The sequence below is a fragment of the Calliphora vicina genome, chromosome 4 (genome assembly GCF_958450345.1).
Source record: "Calliphora vicina chromosome 4, idCalVici1.1, whole genome shotgun sequence".
NCBI lineage: Eukaryota > Metazoa > Arthropoda > Insecta > Diptera > Calliphoridae > Calliphora > Calliphora vicina.
The window spans coordinates 9,473,175-9,495,037 of NC_088783.1; the positions used below are offsets into that span (position 1 = coordinate 9,473,175).

General features: G+C 29.0%; 1 protein-coding gene across 1 annotated transcript in view; it reads left to right on the top strand.

The window, feature by feature from the left end:
* The first annotated feature begins 9,268 nt into the window (after positions 1–9,268).
* The window catches only part of out (outsiders), a 30,643-nt gene continuing 18,048 nt past the window's right edge, over positions 9,269–21,863 (top strand). Inside the window, exon 1 of the mRNA XM_065506910.1 lies at positions 9,269–9,664. The gene's annotated coding sequence lies outside the window, so the exon portion shown is untranslated. The remainder of the gene's footprint in view (positions 9,665–21,863) is intronic.

The window sequence follows — 21,863 nt, forward strand, 5'->3', positions numbered from 1 at the left end:
ATTTAAAAGTAGCATAATGCTTTCAAATAACAGTGCTGTAATAGCAAACTGTAACATATCTGTGGGCATTATTAAATAAAAGCTTTCAGTTGACCATTGATCGTAAGTTGGCAACGCTGTTTGCTGCGACCGAATATTCGAATTCGAATATTCAGTTAAAGAACATTGTAGAAATAGAGCTTTCTACATGGTAATGCAGTGTTATAAATAGTGGCAGAGGTTGCAGTCGTGAGTCAGTTTATCAGAGACGCTTTTCGAATAAACATCAACTGAGTGCCTTAAAGTGTGTTTTTCAAGTAAATTCGTGTACATTATAAACTGTGTCTGTATTTCTGCGAATTTACAAACGTGTATAGAAAAACATTGAGTGACTATTTAATTCTGTTGTTGTTGTACATTTGAATAAATAAAGAGTTGTTACCATTTTCAAACTACTAAACGGCTTTTATTTGCAATCAAAAGTATCCGGTTTATTTAAAGGAAATAAACCAGCGTTTTGAAAAGGTTAAAACGTAACAATATGAAAACTTAAATTTTTCAGAAATATGTATGAATGCAATTTGAGCTTCTCTTTTCCATTAAACAATTATTTACAAAGTTATTGACGATTTATGGTATATTCGATTTTTGTAAGAAATGCGAATGATCATTGATCGAGCTTCGTTAAAAGCTTATTTACGTTTTAAGATGTTTTAAAATTTAAAAAATCAAGTTTCAGTCAATGATCGAGATTGTGCTTCTTTTCCTGATTAAACGCTTATTTGCAAATTAAGATTTTTTGTGTTTCTTTTTTGAAAAATAAATATTTGGTGATAAATATAAATGAACACCGATCAAATAAATAAAGTTATACGATTTTGTGATATAAATATCAAAATATTGATTTACGATTTTATTTTTGTAATAAATAAATTTTTGGTGAGAAATATGAGCGATCACGAAATTTTTCATTAGATAATCGATTTTGGTGACAAATATTTCTCATATAGAAACCTGATTCCGGTTAGAAATATCACAGATCACAGATGGAGAAACTTTTAAAGATTTAAACGCATATTTTCAAAAATGTTTATACCCTTCATCGTGAGAGGCAAGGGTCGCGTTTGTAATTTCTAAATTTTTCACAAAGTATATATATTTTGGATCGTTATAGATAGCGGAGTCCATCTGTAAGGCTGTATGTTGAAATCAACTTTCCGTAGCCCCCAAATAACTTACATATATGATTCATACAACCCGATTCGGTTGCTATTTAAAATCGATAAAATCGAGTCAAAATCGGGAAAAATATTTTTTAACCCGAATTTTTTTCAAAAAAAAAAATTTCACTAATAAATTTGAAAAAAAAAAATAAAAATTTTTTTTCACTAATAAATTAAAAAAAAAAATCAAAATTGGAAAAAAAAACAAGTAAGAGAGCTATATTCGGCTGTGCCGAATCTTATATACCCTTCACCAAAATATACTTTAAAATACATTTTTTTTAATATTTTTAGGTAAACAAAATTTAATTTTTTTTTAATTGTTTTTCAAATTTTTTTTTTTTTGAAATTGTTTTTTAATTTTTATAATTTTTTTTTTTTTTTGAAAATAAATGTATGACAAAAAAATTTTTTGATGAAAAAAAAAATTCGGGTTAAAAAATATTTTTCCCGATTTTGAGCCATTGTAGGTCCAACTTACTTATCTACATCGTTGCAAAGGACTTTGAAATATCTATCATTAGATATCCATATTGTCTATATTAATGACTTAGTAATCCATATATAGATCAAAAATAGGTCAAAAATCGAGGTTGTCCCGGTTTGTGCCCATATCTCCGTTATTTATGGACCGATTTTGCTGATTTTAAATAGCAAACTTCTTGAAAGCAAGTCATTGAAGATTTGGAACAGAATTATTGAAGATTTGGATCCCGAAGATATCTGGGGTCTTCAGAAAATTGATTTCAACAGACAGACAGACGGACATGGCTTAATCGACTCCGCTATCTATAAGGATCCAGAATATATATACTTTATAGGGTCGGAAATGAAAAATGTAGAAATTACAAACGGAATGATAAAAAAATAAATTTTTAAATTCCTTTTTCCGATTCAACGCTTATTTACAGAAATATTGACGATTTTATATTTTTTAAGTTTTCTATACACAATATGGATTTATGGTTAGAAATATAAGTAATTACATTTTTAATTTTCGTTTTTTTAGATTTGCCAAATATCACACTGCATTACAATACCAAAAATTCAGTCTTAGTTTTTTTTTTATTATTTAAATTTTAAATGAATTTCCTAGCTTCAATCAAACCCTGTTTTCTATTTTAGTAATTGCAAAATTTGCTGGGATCTTTTTCGAATATATAAACAATTGTGTATATATGGATTTGTGTGAGTAAATAAAATTTTGCGGCATAATAAAGTAAATTTAGCAGATAATCTCTTTAACAAATAGATGAATAATTTGTTTACAGCCGCTATAAGAGAATATTTTATTATTTAAATTGTACATCTGGTTAACTACACAAAAACCCAAAGAATTGAGATTGAGAGTGAAGACGTTTTTCAGAGGAAGTGGTAATAAAATTAGTGAGTAAGAATAATTACATAGAATAAAAAGAGTGAACAAAATAAATTTGTTTAATGATTTGTATAATTTAGTTAGATAGATAGTATTCTTTTTTTTGGGTGGTAGGTAGTAAATGCAAATCACTGAAGCCAATTACTCATTGTCAAAATTGAAATCAACCTAAAAAGTTAATTTGTTATCTATGAATGTATATAAGTACTAAGGTGTGCTCGCGAGTCTAGCTATCTAATTGTTAGCACCTATAATGATGACTTGTCTAACAAATTTATGATAAAATATTTTGTTTTTAACAAATTATTGTGTAGTTACACTTGTTGGTAAATTTTGATTTTGTAATTTAAAACAAATGTTGATAATGTTTACATAATTTTTTTTTAAAAAAAATATGATAAAAATAAAAAGTCTACAAGTTCAAGTTTATGTAATTAACAAAAAAATACTCCCCTTAATGTTTAAGGAGAACGTTGCTTTTATCAAATAAACGCCACTTGTAATTCTTATCAATCATATTTTCAATTATTTAATAGATATAAATATATTTTATATTTTGAATAGTAAATACAGTTATTTGTATCATCAAAATCAAATAAAAAAAACTGCAAAATTTGTTAGCATGATAATAATGTCTATTATTTGCCTTTTGTCATTAATTTATCATTATAAAAAATATCTAAGTGTGTAAATCCCACAACCAAATTAACATTTAATTTGGTAACTCTCTAATTTGTTAAATAAAATCAAATAATAATAATAATGCAAGTCATTTAATTTAATAGAGAGACTTTGATTTTATCAGTGAACATGTTTTGTGAGAGAGCTCGTGAGAGAATAGAGATTTTAAATTAAGTTTAAAATGCGAATAAATTGTGTATTCTTGTTCAATATTTTAAAACTTTAAAAGCAGTACGATTTCAAATATTTATACTAAAAATATATTGTTCATAAAATTATAAACAAATTAAGAGAAAAATTCTAATTAAAAATTTAAAAAAATGAGCTCAGATATTAGGTATTAGTAATAATATAAATTCGATAAGTTTGATGTAAATTTCTCATCATTCCATCTGCTACTAAGGAGTGAGCCAATAAAAAAGATAGCATGGAATTACACAATTATTTAGAAATAATTCGGTAGCTCTTGATCTTACTTTACACAGAGTTAAGTTGTTTTTGAGACGATTTACATTTGGACGATTTCGTAGTTGGAATGGGCTACAAAATTATTATACAATATTTGGGTGTATGACTTAAAAATTTACAATAGATGGCTTATCTGGATTACCAAGTTATTAATATAGACAATATGGATATCTAATGATTGATATATAAGGCCATATTAAGTCGAATCTACAATGATTCAAAATCGGGAAAAATATTTTTTAACCCGAATTTTTTTTCATCAAAAAAAAATTGTTCATTGATGAATTTAAAAAATAAAATAAATAAATTTAAAAAAAATTAAAAAAAAAATTTAAATTTTTTTAAATTAAATTTACAACAAGAATATGTTGCTAAAAAAAAACACAAAAAATATTGTCTTGTGTGGGAATCGAACGTCAACTGAAAATTGTTCAGATTTTCACTTTTTGTACGATGTACAGTGGTCATATCTACCCACTGTAAAAATCTGCTATCATTTTCTCTACTCTTTCGCCAAAAAATACAATTGTAATTTTTTCATTGTAATATATTAAAAAAAACAGTTTTTTTGCTTCTACTGAAATTTTTTAAATTTTAAGTTGACTCTCTTTAGAAGAACCAGTGCGATATGTGGGAAGTTTTGCTTTACTTCTTTAATTTGAAAAACAAAATGCCGCTGAAGCACACCGTTAACTCTACCAAGCTTATGGCGAATGTGTTCCATCGGTTTCAACGTGCGAGAGATGGTTTGTGCGGTTCAAAAGTGGTGATTTTGACACGGATGACTAAGATCGCCCAGGCCAGCCAAAAAAGTTTGAAGACCGAGAATTGGAGGCATTATTTCGGAATTCATGTTGCCAGAAAGATAATAAAATGTCATAGCAAACAATGGTTTGTATACTTTGAAAAAAATTTATAATTTATAAAAATGTTTCAAAATAAAAGCTAAAATTTGAAAAAATACCGCATTTTTAAGTCATATACACCCAATATAGTTTTGTAATAAATCTTTCTGATTTCATCATATACATTTCATTCCTATACATATGTATGTATGTAGATAAATTGAAATGTGTACAAATAAACTTTAAAAACTTTTTTTTTGAAAATCATTTCAAACAAATGACTCATTGATAAGACAAAAAATGTAATCCCCTACACTTAATGATTGAATACTGAACAACAAAAGTAACCAACCTCAATAAAATATTGTTTTGTACAATTTGTTACAAATTGTAAATGATTTAAGTTCAAGTACGTGTGGTCCTCTTTCTCTCTCTCTTTCCTGGATGTTGATACCAGCAACTTTTGGCGTCATACCAAACACATGTTGCACAAGGCGCTATAACTTCAATGTATTTTAAAGAAGACAGAGAACAGAGATGGACCTTTACAGATTTACCGAAAAACGCCTTCGTTTTAATGAGATATTTTACGCATCGACATGCAAACACACGTGTAAAAACATTAGTTACCTGTTGTTAAACAAACTGCTGCCAACCAGATTTAACCATGATATTCCTTTGTGTGTTTGTGGGTCTGGTCTGTCTGTCTTATCATGAACGAGTAGAGAGAATTAACAAAAAAGATTAATTTAAGGATTTTCCCACCTTAAATAGGATTAACCCACAATGATTAGATGATTAGGAAGATATTTTATATTTGTTTGTTGCGAAAATTAAACAACAAATTTTTTTAAATAATTCAAATATTTAGACACAAAATTAATTTCATCATAAAATATTTTATAATTTTTTTTTAAGAGAATAGAATAGATAACATAAGTGTGAGGTATTTTAGCGATTGCTTCGATTAAGGAATGACATCAGTCAAGAAAGAGTAGAAATTTAAAGCGGCAATCAAAAAACAAAAATGTATCAGTTAACTTTTTGCAAAGTCCACAGACAAATACTGTGCGGGAAATTTGGGTCAATTGTTTTAAACTCACAAGTCCCGTGAAAAGAGATTATATCACTTTACAAGTTCAATTGTGGCAAAAAGTTGACAATTTATCAATGAATTTTTAAGAAATTTGATAAAAGTATTATCGGTTAATTTTAATCAAATTTTGTGATTAGTATTACTATATTCAAAGCAGAGTACTTAAAAACGTTAATTTTAAGAAAGCTATATTCGGTTGTGCCGAATCTTATATACCCTTCACCAAATTATACATTAAAATAAAAGTTTTAAATATTTTTAGGTAAACAAAATTATTTTTATACCCTTCATCTTCGTTAGAAGGGTATATATAAGTTTGTCATTCCGTTTGTAATTTCTACATTTTTTATTTCCGACCCTATAAAGTATATATATTCTGGATCCTTATAGATAGCGGAGTAGATTAATCCATGTCCGTCTGTCTGTCTGTTGAAATCAATTTTCTGAAGACCCCAGATATCTTCGGGATCCAAATCTTCAATAATTCTGTCAGACATGCTTTCGAGAATTTAAAATCAGCAAAATCGGTCCATAAATAACGGAGATATGAGCAAAAAACCGGGACAACCTCGATTTTATCTATATCTGGATTACTAAGTCATTAATATAGACAATATGGGTATCTAATGATAAATATTTCAAAGTCCATTGCAACGATGTAGATAAGGCTATAGTAAGTTGGACCTACAATGGGTCAAAATCAGGAAAAATATTTTTTAACCCGATTTTTTTTTTCATCAAAAAATTTTTTTTTGTCATACATTTTTTTTTCCAAAAAATTTTAAAACTAAAAAAAAAAAAATTGGAAAAAAACTTTTAAAAAAAAAAAAATTTAAAAAAAAAAAATTTGAAAAGAAACTAAAAAAAAATTAAATTTTGTTTACCTAAAAATATTTATTTTGAAGTATAATTTGGTGGAGGGTATATAAGATTCGGCACAGCCGAATTACTTGTTTTAATTAAAATTTTTTTTTCAATTTATTATTGAAACAAATTTTATGAGAAAAAATTTTTTTGGTGAAAAAAATTCAAGATAAATTTTGACCCATTGTAGGTCTGACTTACTTACTATGATGATGGAAATATCTATCATTGGATATCCATATTGTCTATGGATCAAAAATGGGTCAAAATCGATGTTGTCTTGGTTTTTTCCTTATATCTCAGCCATTTGTGGGCCGATTTTCTCGATTTTAAATAGAAACCGAACCGGGTCTATAGCGGATATATTAATGTAAGTTATTTGGGGGCTACGGATTGGTGATTTCAACATACAGACGGACATGGCTATACCGACTCCCCTATCTATAACAAACGGAATGACAAACTAATATATACCTTTGCCACTCATGGTGAAGGGTGTAAAGACAGGTTCCTAAAAATACTAGAACTATATAGTTCTGCGCTAGTTGTAATACATGTCTAATGGACCTGTCTTTTTAACATGGCGATGTCCTAGGAGGGGGTAAATTATCACCCTTTAGTTACTCTAGGTCTAGTCACGGAACTAACAAAAAAATACTTGTTCTATAGAAGTAATCACATACCCAGAGAAAACAGATTCGTGGTATCAACCGAATTTGTTGTCAAACGAATGATTCAGGTGCATACATAAAGTTTTTCGGTCCCATCAACCGAAAGTCAATTGATAAAGAAGAATTTCGGTTGAACTAACCAAACTTTTGTTAGCATTTCTAAAATGGTAACTAACCACAAACGTAATCGAATCAGTTTTCGCAGTGTTGTTTTTCCTCAGAGTCTATTGATGATTCGTATCAGAAAGAAATCAATTTAAAGAAACTACTAGCGTAGTTAGTAGTTAAAACTAAGTGTGATAGCAATGTAAAATAGAAATGTGTGAACTAATAATTGAATATGATGTCTGGCAAATATCCACATCTAGCACATTCGCCCTTTTCGCTACTTCCATCGGTTGTTGGTGGTTTGTTCACGTAAATCCGGTCTTTCAAATGTCGTTAAATCTCAAATCGAGAATTTATTATATTATGAGTATGACTTAAAGAATTAGGTAATTTTTAAATTAGCCATAAATTAGCATTATTTTGAAACAGTTCTATAAATTTATTCAAAGTATTGGCCTTTTCCCATCTTTCTGGAAACATATGGACTTCGAGCCAAAAGAACTTCTCATCTTTTGAGGCCAAGAAGGAGTCAAACCAATTTCAGATACTCTGTTCTGAAGTGAAGCATATTCCAGAGAGAACGTTCTGCATCGATCAAAGCAATTAATAGTAGGACGAGTCACGGCAAGGTCTGGACTATAAGGCGGGTGAGGTAAAACTTCCCAACCACTTGATTCTAAATAGTTTTTAAGAAGTATTGCAACATGTGGCCGAGCATTGTCATGATGGAATATTACCGCCTAGTACCATATTCTGTGCGTTTTTCGGCCAATTCTGGCTTCAAACGAATCAGTTGTGTTCGGTAAAGGTTACCTGGGATGGTCTGGCCAGATTTCAGCAGCTCATAATAGATAGGACACTTTTGCTCCCACCAAATACAGAAGAACCTTAGTTACATGGATATTTTGCTTTGGTGTCTATTCTGCTGGTTGGCCGGGCTTCACATACGATTTCTTACGATTTGGGTTATCGTAATAGAACCATTTTTCATCGCAAGTAATGATTCGGTACAAAAATTATTTTCTTTTATAGCGTTCAGGCATCATTTCGGATATGCAAAATAGTGTTCAATTCGTATTGTACCCAATTTCCCTGCTTTTGGATAAATCCTGAGGCTCACAAAGGTTTTGAAATTGCTGCTTGAGTATCTCCCAATGATTTTGCAAGCTCTTGTTGAGTTCGACAACAATCATCATGGAGTAATGTCTCTAATTTTTGTCTTCCGCGTCAAAATCACCACTTCTGAACCGCACAAACTATCATTCGCAAGTTGAAACCAATGAAACATATTCACCATAAGCTTTGGTGATCATTCGGGATACTTTAGCGGCACTTTTTTTCAAATGATAGAAGTAAAGCAAAACTTCCCGCATATTACGCCTTGTTGGCAGAAAATTCGACTTTGTTGTTTACACAATAATGTGCAATAACTAAGTAAGAAAAAAATTAAAAATACTAATGAATTAATCAAAATCATAAGAATCCTCTAGTACACCAGTTCGACTGATCTCCTTCCTTATTAGATTATTTAACAACATTTATTTATTATTTTGTAGTTGGACCTTTGACAATAAAACAACTATATATTCTCTTATATGGAAAAGAGTTTGACCGGTAATTCAATTCCTACTAGTAGAAAAAGTTAATACAAATAACTAAAAGAGCATATTGAGTTAATGGAGAGTATTTTTTATGTCTGGCTATATTTTTTGTACGTCTCCCAACAACCAACATGTGTGTTAATGACGCACAGCATGAACTGCAAAGAGGTAATTTTCGTTTCAATCCAATACGAGTAAAAAAAGAAAAATAAACCTTTTGGTTTAACGCCACTGACATGAGCGCCGTAGCTACGCTTTGTTGCTGCCAATGTGTTTAGCTAGCATTTTCGGTCGGGCAGTTTGAGTTTCAATACAATTCTTTATTGAAATTCTATAAAGTGAGTAAACACACAGAGCGTCTGGTTAAGTCAAGCGCCGTACGCGAAACAGTCAACACAACACGGTTAATTTTGAAATTTAAGTTTTGTAAAGAGAAAATAAATTTATAAAAAATAAAACGAATAATAAAGTGCAATAATAATAATAAATATTTGAAATTGAAAATATTTTAAACGCCAAGTATTAAAGTAAATAAACGAAAATTTGGATTAACAACAATTAAGAGAGTGTGTTTAATGAAAAAGAGAATAGAAAATTGATAAAACAAATAAAACATAAATAGTACAAATTAAATTATTCAAGTTGAATTACACAAAGTAAAGGAAAACCCATTAATCATTCATTGTTTTGTTTGTGTAGTATTTTTTTGAAAAAATAACGCAAGTGAATTTTGGAAATAAATCTGTGATAGTAAGTTGAGAGAGTTTATAAAAAAAATAAATATATTTACATAAGAAATAAAATATTATATTTCATTCATCAAAAAAGAAACAAAAAATTAATGATAGCGTGTGCCAAATAATAACAACAATATAAACCAGAAACTTATTTTTTGGAAGTGAAATATTTGTTTTTATCAGTTTGATTTCAAGGATAACTTATTAATTAAAAAAATTTAAACAATTAAAAATATTAATTTTAAAAAGCCAAGTGTATGTTTGTTTATCTAATAGAATTGATAAAAAAAAAAAAATAAAGGAAAATCCTCAAGTGCTTAGTTAACAAAAAAAAAAAAAAAAATATTACGTCAACTTTTTCTTATAAGTACATACTTTCTTTATTTGAAATGGTCGAATCCTGAACACGCTTTTTAATAATTAACTTGTATTCTTACCATAATGTCCTAATAAATGTTTTTTTTAATATGTATTTGATGATACAATTAAAAGTCCATATATAGTTTTCATAATCTATTTCTTCTAGTTTATAATAATGTTTTGTATTAAGGACATGTTAAGTTTTTAGTGCAAAATTTTAAAATATGTCTAAAAAACTAAACTGAAATTTTGTTACAAAAAAAATAAAGAATTTATTTCTACAATTTAAACAAAATTTAACCAACCTGTTAAAAAAAACTGAAATTGATTTAAAAAAAATTTGTTTAAGAATATTATTTCTACAAAAACAGGCAGTGTGCTAAGAAATACTTTTGACAAATAGAAATAAATAATTTTTCGGTATATCCAGATTTATAGACCTGTGAATTTCGCCCTATCAAAACCAATAAATTGTATTATAAAATAGGAAGAAAAGCATCCCCCCAAATGGCAAAGTATTTGAACGCTTTATTCATAGATGACAACTACATAGGTTACTGAGAGTCAAAAATCTATATCTGTTGTCAAAAACCTAATGCATGAGAATGTTTTGCAATATTTTTTTCCATTTTATAGCTGTGTCCTTCCGTTCTATGCGTTTATTCTATGGCTCTAGTCCTGTGTTATTGTGCAAAAAGTTGAAGATTTTTCAATGACTATTAAATAAAGGTGCTAAAGATCCTTTTAGTCTTATAAATATTTAGAAACAATCCCTAACGTCTTAAACAATTAAATATTTTTTAAATTTTTAGCTTTTATTTTGAAACATTTGTACAATATAAATTCAAAGTATAGGTTATTGTTAGCTATGATCTGTTCCCATCATTCTGGCAACATATGAATTCCGAGCCAAAAGAACTGCTCATCTTTTGATGCCAAGAACGAATCAAGCCAATATCGGATACTCCGTTCCAAAGTGAAACGTATGCCAGAGAGAACAGTCTGCTTCGACCGAAACAAATAGTAGTCGAACTGGGCAAGGTCTGGACTATAAAGTGGGTGAGGGCAGAACTATCCAATCACTTTATTCCAAATACTTTTTAACAGGTATTGCAACATGTGACCGAGTGTTTTCATGATGCAATATTAAAGAATCATGTATGGTATGGTTTTTCGGCCAATGCTCGCTTTAAACGAATTAGTTGTGTTCGGTACAGGTTTCCTGAGTTAGTTTGAACAGATTTCAGCAGCTCATAATATACAGAACCTTTCTGGTCAAACCATATACAGAGAATTACCTTAACGCCATGGATATTTGGTTAGCCGGGCTTCACATACGATCTCTTACGCTTCGAGTTATCGTAAAGTATCCAATTTTAATAGCAAGTAAAGATATATAGCGTTGAAACATTATTTCGAACATGCAAAATAGTCTTTCAAGGTCTCACGGCTTCAATTAGTATGGTACCTAATTTCCCATCCTCTTGCTGAGTTTGACAACAATCTCCATGGAATAATGCCAACAATTCTTAGTCTTCAAACTTTTTTAGCTGGTCTAGCAGATATTTGCCTTCAATTCTGTTGAATTCATTCCATTGTGAATTAATTCAACGATCAAGGAATTATATTTAAATAAAAACCTATGAATGAAGCTAAATAATTAGATGTTGGGAATGGATTTATGGAATGAATGGATAACAGTTTTTAATTCCGAATTAAGTTGTTAATGAATTAAGCTGAAATTTAATTAATTAATTAATTCGAAGCTCTGCTAGAGTCATATTCGAATATAAACATATGCCATATATTACTAAGCTACTTCTATGTAATGCAGACGGTATGAAGTACAAAAAGCTATTAGTCTGTAATGACAGGGCAATAGGAAGGTTTTGTTGAGTACTTTTATAAATAGGCATTATCAACATTCTTTCTTATTCCTGAGAACAGTTAATTTTATTTTAAACAATATTTTATGTATTTGTCTCCTGTTTTACAATAAATGAAAGTATATTACATCAACATTATTACAATAATTACTAAAACAACTAATTAAATATTAGCCTAATTACAAACATATTTCTGTAATGACAATTCCATTCTTTTGTACAACTGTTTTATAGAAACCGAAATTCGTGATCAATTGTCAAAAAACTTTTAGGACAGCCATTAAACAGTATATTTTGTGAATTATTGCATTTTTATTTCTACAGAATTTTTTTTATTTCTAAGAATTCACTAATTAACATTTAAAAACAAATTTACATTTTAAAAATAAAAAAATCACGTAAAACTCACATAACAGTTTAAAATTTTTGGCAAAGGAAGTCAGTCTAAAATTGTTAAAGTACTCGTATTATTAAAGATTAATCGTGTCTGTCACAAGGGCAGGTTTTAAGCATAAAATCGAGATCGCACAAAAAACTGATATTCCATAAAATATATTTCTACAAAAATGTACCGGGATTTTCTATACTAAGTTGAAGGGTATATAATATTCGTTACAATCAAATACAGTACTTTGATTAGTTTTCTTTATGATATAAATAAATACTATTTACTCTCTACTCTTTGTAAACAGTCATATTATTTATTATAATTTTAGTTTGTATTTTATAATAACTCTTAAATAAGATAAGTTTAGTAAACGGAAGTTTTTTTTTATGATTTTGGAATAGCTTAATATTTATTTGTTTAGAGATTTCAGTTGTCAGTAGTAAAACATGCAAACATTGTATTAAAACTTTATTAAAATAGATAACGTCAACGAAATTAAGTATAGTAGATAGAATACTATTGTATAATAAATACAGTAAAATCAAATAAGTACAACAATATATAATTTGTATCTTAATCATGCCAGTATTATAAAAGCAATTATTATAAATACCGCATGGAGTGGTTAGAAAATTATCTATGTCTGTCTGCATATGTATTTACAACGTGTCTGAGATCAAAATATCATAGTTTGCTACTCGTATTATAATTATAAATCGTACTATGTTTGCACTGGTTTTTGCCGCAGGTAGTTTTCAAACTTAATTAAGATTGTATTTAATATAGACATATTGAACTTTATACAAAATTTTGTATAATTATTTAATTAATGAAAGATTAACTAATGTTACCGATAGATTCAGTATTTATATCCATATAATATTAGCTTAAAATTAAAAATAATATTACTTAAATAACTGTAAATATTTTTACCACATTAATCAATAATTACGCAATCGGTAAAATTATATAAAAACAATTGTTGAATTGACGTAAAAGCCCTTATTGTTTAACATTTTAGCTCTCTGTACACGCAAGTAAAATCAATAAGACTTAATTTTGATATAAAGGACTTTCTTACTTCCCAGCAGTTCTGCATTGATCACAAAAGCAGTTAAATATCTCTTTAAGACACTAATTTTCACTAATATCTAATTAGTTGGTTGGATCTTCATTACATATTTGTTTGGTTATTTGGTTACTTAATACTTAATACACCCCAATCCGCCTAGGATATCCATATTTGTATCCTAAGCCCCAGAACAGTTGGGTTTACTTAGTTTTAGCATATTTTTGGAAATAAATTAATATTTTCATATTGCCCTAAAAGTACTTAAATATTGTGGTAAATAATATTTTAGCTTTTTTAATACTGCTAACAACTAGTTGATTTCCTTCTACTGACATTTCATCAATGTAAAGGGAGCGGATGAAAAAAAGGCCAATTAAATCAACCAGATTTTCCGACACTTTTTATTATAAGTTGTTTACTCCAAGCTCGTTTTTAGTCAAATTTTGGGTTTATAGGTTTCATCTTTTAAGCCCTATCGTATTTTAGATGTGTTTAAAAGACGGACGGACAATTAGTTCTTTTTTATTGGACAGATTTTGTTTATTTTCAGTACCAAACTATTTTAATCAACTGAGATCAACCTAGGTTGATCCCTCGTTCAAACGAATCAGTTGCGTACGGTACAGGTTATCTGTGATGATCTGGCCAGATTTCAACAGCTCATAATAGATAGAAACACAACAAACACAGAGAATTCCCTTAGCGCCCTGGATATTAGGCTTTGGTGTCGATTCGGCTGGTTGCCGGGCTTCATATACGATCTCAAGCAGAAGTTCAGACGTACATAATATTATTTCAAAGTCTCTCGGCTTTAATTCGTATGGTATCCAATTTCCCTGATTTTGGATGAATCCTGTTGCTCGCAAACGTTTTGAAATTGCTGCTTTAGTAGCTCTCAATGATTTTGCAAGCTCTTATTGAGTTTTACAACAATCTTCAGGAAGTAATGCCTCCTATTCTTGGTCTTCAAACTTTTTTTTCTGAAAAATCACCACTTCTAAACCGAACAAACCATCTCTCGCAAGTTGAAACCGATGGAATAAATTCACCATAAGCTTCGGTGAGCAATCGGTGTTCAAATTAAAAAAAGTAAAGCAAAACTTTGTTGGTATTAAATTCGACATTTTCAAAGCAAACTAAAACTTAGATCAGGGAAGCGCAAAAAGAGAAATTGTAGTTTGTGTGCATGTATGGGTTAAAAATAAAAAATTCGCAATAACATCAAGCAACAGAATGAAATATTAGTATTTTTACGCTCTATTGTTTGCAACTAAATGAGTTATTTGTATTTTTACGCTCTTGCTGTGTGTTTTGTTTACTTTCGGGTTATGTACGTGTAAAATTTACACTGTAAATTCACGAAAATGTTCGTAATCTCAACAATATGAACGCCTACCAATGACTTAGATGTTTGAATAACTAAATGAGAATAATTGACAGATCTGTACCCTTCAAAATGACATATAAGTTATTAAAAACAAAAATCGCATACAAAAGATACGCCATCTATTAAGTCATTTACAAAATAATTAATTAAATTTTAGCTTAATTCACTAAAATCTTGATTCAAAATTATAAATGTCAACAATTCATTTCATAAAACCATTCCCAACAAAACAAATTCTTGAGCTTCATTCAGAAGCTTTTATTTGAATAGTATTTATTCATTGTTGTATGAATTCATAATCAAATTAATTCAAATTCATTTAATCTTTGAATGATTAAATTTTTGTTAATTCAAATCCAATCCAAATTTAATGAAAATATTTGTTCTTCATTCAGTTTAGTTTTTAGATTTGAATTAAGGAACTATGTAATCATTTAAAACATTTTCAAAGCTATTTTGTAATGGGTTTGAATTAATTAATTCTCAAAGGAATACGTTTGAAGTTTTAAGGAATGAAGCCTATGAATTAATTCGTAATGAATTGTTTTAAAAATTTAATTAAGAATTAATTCATTCGATGCTTTGACTACAACTAAGGAAAAATGTTTTAAAAAAGTTTGCTGAAAAGTTTATTAGAAATATTTTAATTTGCAAGAACTTAAGCTAAATGTTTAATACAAAGATTTTATGGAATATAACTTATGCCGATTTTCTCAATCTCGAACGAATAACAAAGTCAATTGAAATTGGATGCCTCTATTTCAAAAATTTTCTTTGTACTGAGTTCACAAATTAACTTGAGTGATTTCGAGATATGGCTTCGAAGTAGGGTTCGTAATTTCCCGGACTTTTTCCTTTCCCGGGATGAAATTAAAAAATCATTTCATTCCCGGGAATTTTTTAATCCTATATTAAACCAAAAATCAGTAATTTTTTTCGAATAAATTTCCCTATAATTTTACCAACGCTTTAAAAGAATAACTATATATAATTGTGCAATGTTGGTCCAACCTTTTTAAGGGGTTTAAATTTAATCGTTTCATTTCGGTAGCTTTAATCTGTATCAAATCAATAAATTCTTTGTTTAATTAAAAAACTTAGGAATTTCGAAAGGGAAATTTTTCAAATCAGATTGTAGATAAACAAAATCATTAAAAGTTATAATTTTGTAGGTACCTTAATAAATTATTTTAAGAACATAACATTTCAATTTGATTTATTCTTAATGACCGAATTGTTCTAGTGCGGCTGGATTTGAGTGAAAAAATTCGGTAATTCCAACGGCAATGCTTCTTTGCCAACTGACTATCTGTTGCTAGAACCAAACAAATCTATGGATATAATAAATAGTACAATTCAATTAGCAACAAATTTGGCCATCGCAACGAATCTGAATATTGTAACTTTAAGAAGAAAACATATAAAGAAATTCCCGACAAATATTTCCCGAAAATTTCCCAAAAAATATTCCCGGGAAATTTTTCCCGCGTATGAACCCTAGTTCGAAGTGTTTTTTAATTTCGACGATTTATTTACTTCAACGATTTTGACGATTTTATCTTAAAAGTTGTAGATTTTGCACTCAAATCAGATCGCAATATTGATATCTAAATAAAATTCAAAAAAATAAGTTCCATATCACAGAAATTATACTGGCTTCCTTGACTATCACTCCAAAGCTAACTATTTACCCAATTTATTTCAAATATTTTATACCACTGTGCGACCCAATAAATTCGCTGTATGACACATAAGCCCTTCAAGCAAGAGAATTATGATGGCAAACATTGTTTCTCATGAGCTTTTCTCTCATTTCAATTACTTTGAGCCACCAACACGGATGTCAAAATGGAAAAAGTGCAATTATAAAGATGTCAAAAAAGTACGTTTTCTTTACAATTTTTGCAATAAATCAGCAAATAGGAGTGAGTATGATTGCAGAGTTAGTATTTATGTGTAATAAAACTAGAAACTTATGTTACTTTGTTGTCAGTTATAAAACAACTTTAAATAAATAATCTGCTCAATACGTTTTACAAAGATTATTTTTTTTTTGTATGAGTTTTTAGGATTTTGAATAAAGAAAACAGATTTTTATTGTTTTAATTTCAAGTACAATAAATATTGGTTTTATTTCTTTGTTACAAACGTAACGAATAAATCCGCATTAAATAAATCGCCTGCGTTTGACTGAGAGGTGTCATAAACATTTGTATTCGTATTATAGTTATTTAATAAATTCTTATCTATGCAAATATGAATGGCGAACCTTAAATGAAAAAAATAAAAAAAAAAATAATAAATGAAATAAACTCTTGTATAGTAATTAGGGGCAGTTGATAATCATTCACTAGTTGGAATCGCAAAGACGTAAAAACAACAATTAAAGTGTAAAAGAAACGTGGTTCTAAATCTTTAATAAATATGTATTTAATAATAAATGTTTTCTTTTTTATAATTTATACTTCATTCAGAGTATTGTTTATTCTTGCCACATACATGTGGTAATTACTTTAGATGAATTTTAATATAAAGCCTTAAGGCATCAGGCACGTCTGGTCTGGTCACACACGGCTGTATTGAAGTTGAGTTGAGGTATTCTTGTCGTCTGTGCGATTCGTTTGTTTGTTTGGAATTCGAGGAGGCGCATGTTAGAGCAAGAGCAAGCAAGTCTTAAGCCTAGATGCCAGTTTTAATTCCATTTCATTTGTACAAGTATTTACACTTATTTATTTATAATTTTGAAAAATTATAAATTTTCTTAACGCATTAAAATGACACTTATACAATATTTTTTATTTTCATTTTATTTTATTTATTTTTTGTTTTTATTTTTAATTTTGATTATGGTCTTGGTCTTGGTCTTGTTTGTTCCCCGTAAGTTGTTGATTTACGTTCTTGTTGTGAGTGAATATTTGTTCGTTTTTATTTTCATTTTCATTTTTTCTCGGTCATGTTCAAGTATCAGTGAAATATAAAATTTATCACGTACTGTGAACCTAAGATTCTTTAGAACTTGCAACTTAATCCCAGACCACTTCAAATGTCAGTTTGTCTCCGTTAATACGAAAGACATTTCAAATTTTCCCTTTAAAAAAAACAAACAACAACAACAGAGAAATATTCAAATTGTGTTTGGGTTTGTTTCTATTATTAATTCGGTGGTATTTTTGAAAATAAAAAAAAAAAAATTAATGAAACCAAAAGGAGTGTGTTTTGTTTTAGTCTTTTGACAATTGTTAAAGTCAAACTGTTTTAAGTGGGAGAAATCCTATACAAAAAAAATTGACAGCAGGAACATTGGGTTTAATATTTCATAAACAAACCCCAAAAGCCAATACTGACTGCACTTGAAGAAATAATGCATGCTGTACCACATTATAAGCATATGATGACTATTAAAATGTCATTAGGTTTTAAAAATAAAATTGAAATCAAATTACAATTTGATATTTTTTTACAGTGTATTTGCCAGTGATAAATTTTTAAATAAAGTTTGTATACACAATTTTGGGTGTTAAAAAATATGTTTTTGAAAAATAATGGAAAATAATAATATTGATTTCTCTAGTTTTTTTTTTTGACTTGTGAGGTCTGTGTTTTAGTAAATTTGTTGTAGTGACTGAAAGATAAGAAGAGTGGTTGGTTGGTGTTGACCAAAATGCAACTGATTGATGAAGTATAAATATTTGAGAGATTAGACTTAGTTTTCAATGTTAATAAATGTTTAGGGTAATTGCCATACATCAATGATATGGGGCAATTGTACTACAGTCAGGGCTGGCAATTGAAATTTTGGTTTTTGTATCAAAATAATATTCAAATGTACAGTAGAAATTTATTCAAAGAATTTGCTATGACCTTTTTCCATCTTTCTGGCAACATATGGATTCCGAACAAAAAGAACTGCTCATCTTTTGAGGTCAAGAACGAATCAAGACAATATGGGATACTCTGTTCCAATGTGAAGCGTTTAGATCGGAACATATAATACTCGGACGGGGAACGGATTATGGATTATAATGCGGGTGAGGCAAAACTTCCCAACCACTTCATTTTAAACAATGTTTATAAGGTATTGCAACATGAGGTCGAGTGTTGCCATGATGGAATACTATAGATTCAATGTGATGGGTTGTATAGATTTCAGCAGATTTTGATGCCAACAATTACAGAAAATTACCTTAGCGCCATGTACATATATTTATTTGTCTTTGGTATCGATTCGGCTTAATTTTATTCGCAAGGAATGATTCGATGCCAAAATGATTCTCTTATAGAGCGTCCAAGCATCATTTCGGACATCGTATTTCTAGGTCTGTCGGCTTCAATTCGTATGATAGCCAATTTCCATGCTTTTGGATGAATCCTTCGCAAACGTTTTGAAATTGCTGCTGGAGTAGCTCCCAATGAGTTTACAAGCTCTTGTTGAGTTTGACAATAAAATCTTTTTGTCTTCAAACTTTTTTAGCTGACTTGGGCGATCTTTGTCTTCCGTATCAAAATCACCACTTCTGAACCGCAGAAACCATCTGTCACACGTTAAGATTATGGAACACATTCACAATAAGCTTTGGTGAGCAATCGGTACGCTTCAGCTAACTTTTTTCAAATTAAAGATGTAAAGCAAACTGATCGAGATCGTATGTGAAGCACGCCCAACCAGCCGAATCGACACCAGTGCTAAATATCCATGTCGCTAAGGTAATGCTCTGTATTTGGTGCTGAAATCTGACCAGACCATCACAGGGAACATGTACTGAACGCAACTGATTCGTTTGAAGCGAGCATGGTCCGAAAAATGCCCAGAATATGCGGCCAGAAATGAAACTGTAATATTCCATCATGACATCACTCGGCTACATGTTGCAATACCTGTTAAAACTATGTAGAGAGAAGTGGTTGGGAAGTTTTTTCTAGTCATTGCCCCGTTCGACTAATATTTGTTTCGATCGATACTAGAGTTAGGTTGTTCATGAACGAACAAGTTCAATTGAACAATTCATTCAAATGAACAATGTGAAGTTGTTCAATCATCTTGTTCTTTTTATTCACTTTATTCCTTTTGGTCATCTGTCATTATATGAAACTTATATTTTGAATACGCTTTTAAATGGTATTTATGTTGTTTGAATTTTATATAATTCCTTCTTCATTTCTTTATTCTTAAAATCAAATTCTTTTTCCAAAAACAGAAGTGACCTCTTCGTTTTGTTCACTGCAAAAACATTAAGAGAGCAATTGTTCATTCACTTAGTTCAGTCAAACACCACAGAATAGAAGTGAACAACTGAACAAAAAGAACGAACTTGTTCATTTATTTGTTCTGAACAAAAACGACCAATCAGTAAAAAGAACGATTATTCCCAACTCTAATCGATGCAGAAAGCTCTCTCTGGGATACGCTTCACTTCAAAACACAGCATCCGAAATTGTCTTTCGATTGGCCTCAAAAGTTGAGCAGTTCTTTTGGCCCAAAATCCATATGTTACCAGAAATATGGAAAAAGGTCATAGCTAACAATGACCAATACTTTGAATAAATTTATATTGTACAAATGTATCAAAATAAAAGCTAAACATTTGAAAATACACCCAAAAATTCCCACTTCTACAGATTTTAAAAATATTTTAGCTCTCTTCTGAATATTAAAACCAAACCTTAAAAAAAGTTTCCATAATCTCAAATAAGACTTTAAACGAAAATACGAGCAGCAGACTGCACAGACACTTGATCAAACAAAATGATTTTGACAAAAACAAAGGCAATTGAGGAATACAAATAAAAGTTATTTAAATGGAAACAAACGTTAAACAATGCAAATCAGCAAAAAATTTAAACAAACAATTTTTATTTGGCTAAAGTTACGCTATAAAATTTTGACTCATAAGATAAATAATACCCTAAACAACAAATGACATGTCAATAACATTTAAAAAAAACAATAATAAAACCATTATATTTTAACAATAAAATAATAAAAAAATACACAATTAAAAGGTGTGTAAAGAATACACCAAAACCTTTGATATTGTTTTCATTTATAACACAAAAAAATAAATTACTTTTTGATTGCTAATTACCAAAAAAAAATGTATTATTTTTCCTACAAATTTAATAATTCCTTGTAAATGATTTGTTATCTGTTTGTTAAAATGTATTTCATTTATTTTTTATAATTTCTCCTATACTTTTCTGTGACCCCACGTTTTATAACAAACAATTGATTTGTTTAAACACTTTTTTTTTATTAAAACCCCAATTTCGTTAACTTAGTGGAATTTAATATTTTAAAACATTTAAGTATTTGATATTCATGTAGAATACAAACAAGTACTCTTAATTAAATGGCGAGTGTGCTAAAAAAATTTATATTATTTGAATAAAAAAAAAACTTTAGTGTCTCTTTTTTTATAATAGATAAGGCAACAAACAGATATTTTTTTCTAATCGTATCGACAACGAAATAAAATACATATAAAAACATATGTATACAAACTTGTATATGCATATTTATTTAAGCAAACATACTTGATTTTGCAACAGATATTGAAAGGAATTAATACTTTATAAGATTTTAAAAATCTAAACCTGTAAAGAACTGTACACCGATCCTCACATCATTTTTAGATTTTCAGGGGAGCTAGGGCCTCTGTATGGGGTAATAGAATTTCTGATTACGAGAGTGAATTATGTCTAGGTAATGATATTTAAAAGAGTTTTATAAGACTCAAAGTTATTTCCGGAAGTAGGCTTTTTAAGGGGGACAATTTGTGATGAATTTATTCTCGATATGTATAAGATTTGTAAGATTTTTAAAAGCTTTAAATTGTTTGTATTAAAGACCGATTTCGATGAAAAGCAATGAGCATGGGTTAATCTTTGATTATATATATCATTGAATTATCTCTATATAAAGAGTGAGCCAAAAAAAAAAACGTATACATGTATTAATTTAAATAAAACTTAAAACGTTCAGTATAAAAATTCTCAAAAATACGTTAATTTATTCAAATATTTTAAAAATAAAACATTAAAATATTGGCATGATACTTAAATATTTTATAGTTGTTTCCGTTACCTTTTTGGATGAGGTGGTCCACTTACGCTTAAGTGGTC